Below are 5000 nucleotides of genomic sequence, written 5' to 3' on the forward strand. Positions count from 1 at the left end.
TCACCAGCCGTTCTTATCCTTGGAGCAGGGACTGGCTGTCTGGGGTGTTTTCGTCCTCGAAGGACCTAGAGAACTGACCTGGCTCTCCCTGTGTCCTCTCCTGCTTTGATAACAGATTCTTTTCTTTGCACAAAATGACAAGAACAAAGTGCCAATAAAAACTGACTACACAGAAGTGTGGAAGTGAGGTGAGAAACCTGTGATGGCTGATACATACATACATACATACATACATACATACATACATACCTACATACATATATACATATATACATACATACATACATACATACATACATACAGTACCAGTCAAAGGTTTGGACACACCTTCTCATTCAATGTTTTTTCTTTATTTTTTATTATTTTCTACATTGTAGATTAATATTGAAGACATCAAAACTATGAAGGAACACATATGGAATTATGTAGAAAACAAACAAAAAGTGTTAAACAAACCAGAATATGGTTTATATTTTAGATTCTTCAAAGTAGCCACCTTTTGCTTTGATGACAGCTTTGCACACTCTTGGCAAGGTGTGTCCAAACTGTTGACTGGTACTGTATGTACATATATATATATACATACACACACACATATATATACATATATATATATATACACACATATATCCATATATACACATACACCTATACACACATACATACACCTGTGAAAATAAAAGAGAAAGAAAAGGAAGAACGTAAGATAATGAAAGGGAAAATAAAAACGAGGAATAAATAAATATACAAATCAACTGGTATTTTACTCAATTCAGCTCTTTATTCCACCTAAACTGGACTTAAACGGAGGGTAACCTCAGGTAAACAACGGTAGGCCCTTCTACTAACAAACAACTGATGAAGCGTCTGAAACCCTCTGAGAAGCTGTTCAACCACGTTAAGGGATGCATACTGGCACTGGAATACATGACCAGGCACTTGGCTCTAATACATGTGTGGAAGGTCTGTCACTCCTCTAATACATGTGTGGAAGGTCTGTCACTCCTCTAATACATGTGTGGAAGGTCTGTCACTCCTTTAATACATGTGTGGAAGGTCTGTCACTCCTTTAATACATGTGTGGAAGGTCTGTCACTCCTCTAATACATGTGTGGAAGGTCTATCACTCCTTTCCATCTCTCCTTCCCTCTGACTCCTCTCAATCTGTCTTCACACACTCTGACAACAAATAGGGTCACGGGTCAAGAGGTCACTGGTCTGGGGGGGTCAGAGGGCACCGCACCATGCTTTGGGGGGGGTGGGGGCGTGTTTGATGTTGGATACCAGAGGGATGGAGCGGGTGTCACTAGGGACAGGGGGGGGGGGGGGGGGTCGGGTTGGGGACAACAGCCTTTTCTCTTTCTGTCTGTCTCAAAGCTCTGCACCCCACCCCCCCTCCACACACCCACACAAAAACACACCCACACAAAAACACACACACACACACACAAAAACACACATACACACAAAAACACACAGGTCCAGAGGTACAGTATGACCCAGCAGCATGGTGTAATCTCTGTCACATGACATAGGCTACAGCAAACACTGCCGGGAATCCACCCCTGCGACCCACATCCTCACATCCTGCTCTCCTGCGACCCACATCCCTACATCCTGCTCTCCTGCGACCCATATCCTCACATCCTGCTCCCCTGCGACCCACATCCTGCTCCCCACATCCCTACATCCTGGTCCCCTGCGACCCACATCCCTACATCCTGCTCCCCACATCCCTACATCCTGGTCCCCTGCGACCCACATCCCTACATCCTGCTCCCCACATCCCTACATCCTGGTCCCCTGCGACCCACATCCTCACATCCTGCGACCCACATCCCTACATCCTGCTCCCCTGCGACCCACATCCCCGCTCCCAGTCCCTCTCCCCACATCCCCACCCCCACATCCCCGGTCCCCACATCCCCGCTCCCCCACATCCCCGCTCCCCCACACCCCCGGTCCCCACACCCCCGGTCCCCACATCCTCACATCCCCACATCCCCGCTCCCCCACATCCCCGGTCCCCACATCCTCACATCCCCGCTCCCCCACACCCCCGGTCCCCACATCCTCACATCCCCACATCCCCAGTCCCAGTCCCGCTCCCCCACATCCCCAGTCCCAGTCCCGCTCCCCCACATCCCCAGTCCCCACATCCCCAGTCCCCACATCCCCAGTCCCCACATCCCCAGTCCCCACATTCCCAGTCCCGCTCATCAGAAGTCAGTTGTGAGCTATAGGGATTTGTATGGAACAATGTTATATCACTCTTCCTCACAGACAGAGACACACACACACTTACGCACACACACGGCCGGTGGCAGGGCATGACAGCCGCCACACAGAAAGAGTGAGCACACACACCTCACAAAGCCCATTCATCAGGAGACATCTGCTTCTCACTGCTTCTCGGCTGTGTGGAGAGTGGAATGACGAGACAAATGTATCTCTAAATGATAGTGGAAAAAAATTACCCTGTTATTGTGGCCTACAGGTCCACACACGAACGGTATAGGCCTAAGTTAAAAAGACCAACTAAATCTCCCTGAATGTGTGGGCGCACACACACACACACACACACACACACACACACACACACACACACACACACGTTCTCCCAAGTCCTGTTTCCAGGACAACCACATCAGGAGGCAATAAAGCACATCCTAAAGATCAGATCCAATCGTTCTATTGGGTGACTGATGTCCAAATATTCACTATGTACTGTAACACTGCTATAGCGCACATTCAGGCAGAGCCTACAGACTGATATGGCAGAGGCGCCGTGGTTATTAAAGGGACATGACACGGCCATGTGGACGGCGAGGTGGAGAAGAGGGGTGGCCTACAGAGAGGCAGATGGAACGGCAGCGGTAAGAGGCCTTCGCTGCTGCGCATCATAATCGTATGGCCCACTAATTCCATCGCACTGCTTTAGGCATGATGTCTCTGTTCCGCGTTTTCCTGTGGACCGCGACACACTGCCACACCGCAGCGAGGTAACGCATCATTCCTCCTCATGCACATTGTGTAAGATATCATCAACATTTACCACCAACTCAGGGCTAGTTCCTCGATCTCAGACTCACCTGTCTGGGGAAAGGAGAATCGGCAGGACCTGCTTTCTTTCAAGGCTAGTTAGTGCCCCCGTGGTGGTGAGGGTGATGTCGGTACGGGTGAGAGATAGGTTCAGATTTAAAGAAAGCCGAGAGGAGCGCTAAACGTCCTTCCGTCCAGTCCTTCAGAGAATGCCGCCTCTTCCACACAGCGCAGTGTATGGATGTCAGATATCAATGTCTGACTGTACACAAGGATTTTGTCTTACATACAGACACGGGGTTGACTGGAGACATGATCGCGCATGCTCAGACAACCCTTGACGTCAGACCCTATGCTTGGCCCCTCCTTTGGAAGTAGGCTTCAGCCTATCAGAGGCGCCCGTACCTGTGACGCCACAGCGGCTGTCATCGGTTCCGTGTGGTCTCAGGACACGCTGGTTCTATAAGCCTTCCATACCCCATCCTCCTTTCTCCATCTCCCTCTGTGCTCTCGTTCACAGAGCTTCTATCCTGCTGTTTTTTAGACCAAAAAATGGCGTCTTCCCTTCTCTCTCCTCCCCCTGCGTCTATATGTGCCGCTTCACTCCCCCTAGCGGCGTTTTGCCCGTAGTGCGACATTATTTAATTGACCGACTTTCGCAACATTAAGTGGCGTGTTGCAGTTAAAGGCACAGTGCCAAACTAGGGATAACCCAAATTATAAAACGGTGGGTAGGCCCACTGAACAATTATGATATTCCTTAAAAGACTGTCGGCTTATATCATTTTGAATGCAGAAGCACTTATCGAAGGTCATTGTTGAAATAACAGCTGAGTGAGTAACCACATCCTTTGTGCGTGTGTGTGGGCCTCTCACATGTTGAAACTCTCTCACATGTTTGCATAATGGCTGGCAGCCTAATGGCCTGTGTGTGTGTGTGTGTGTGTGTGTGTGTGTGTGTGTGTGTGTGTGTGTGTGTGTGTGTGTGAAAGGAGGAACTGATAGCTGACTGACTGGCTCTTCACGGGTCTCTCTCATGTGTTACTGTTTTCTCAAAGCCTCTCAGTGTGAACGTGCCACTTCCATACCGTGTACTTTTTTATCCACACCTACTGGTGAGACGTAGACACTGCAGCAGATTACACAAGGGCTTCACATCTCTACATGTCTACAATAAAACAGAATATTCATAATATATTCATAATAATACATGAATAATATTAATGGCATATTAATAAACATGTAATTGGTCACTATCATTCTTGGACACATCAGCAATGAAACTCACTGCAACTAAACCAATGTGTTTATTCAAAGCCAAAGGGTAGAACTTACAGAGCAGGCAATGTCAAATTTAACATTAATAAAACAATACACTGTCAGTCTCTGAAATGACTTTTTTTAATCCAGAAACAGAGTGGAAGTCATCTTAGCGTTGGTATGTTTGATGACTAGTGAGTAGACACACGCACGCACGTACGCACGCACACACGCACGTTCCTTCTTATATGTAGGGTTCCTGCTACATTTAGTCTAACCCTAACCATGAAACATCACATCCTTGTGTCACCAGTCCTATAACATACACTGAACCCACTAGAGACATCACATACGTCCAAACTAAAACTGAGGGGCACATGCAGCTAGGGTTACAGTGGGTCAAATGTTTTTAACATAGACCATGAAATTCATGTTAGAATACTTGAAACATAAAGTAGACACTCTCTGAGCAATTACTATGATAAATTACCCATTAGAAAAGGTCCTTGAACCATGCATGCAGCTCCTGAGTATTTCAAGTTTTTCGAGTTCCAATGAGGATGTTTGGAGTTCTGAGGGACAATGACCTCAGGTTTTACTTCCTGAAATACAACCCCACTGCTTGCAGCCATTCCAAACAGTAAACTCTGGTGTGAGCAGCATAACTCTGGGGGGGAGAGCACGCGTGCATACATACA

At 47.6% G+C, this 5000-nt stretch overlaps 1 protein-coding gene across 1 annotated transcript in view; it reads right to left on the reverse strand.

Annotated features, from left to right (window-relative positions):
* Nucleotides 1-3102, reverse strand: part of slc23a2 (solute carrier family 23 member 2) — a gene marked incomplete at its 3' end in the record, with an annotated part of 29785 nt that extends 26683 nt beyond the window's left edge. Inside the window, 1 exon segment of the mRNA XM_083672924.1 lies at nt 3093-3102.
* Nucleotides 3103-5000: the final 1898 nt, after the last annotated feature.

Source organism: Argentina silus, assembly GCF_951799395.1.
Source record: "Argentina silus genome assembly, chromosome: 7".
Classification (NCBI taxonomy): Eukaryota; Metazoa; Chordata; class Actinopteri; order Argentiniformes; family Argentinidae; genus Argentina; species Argentina silus.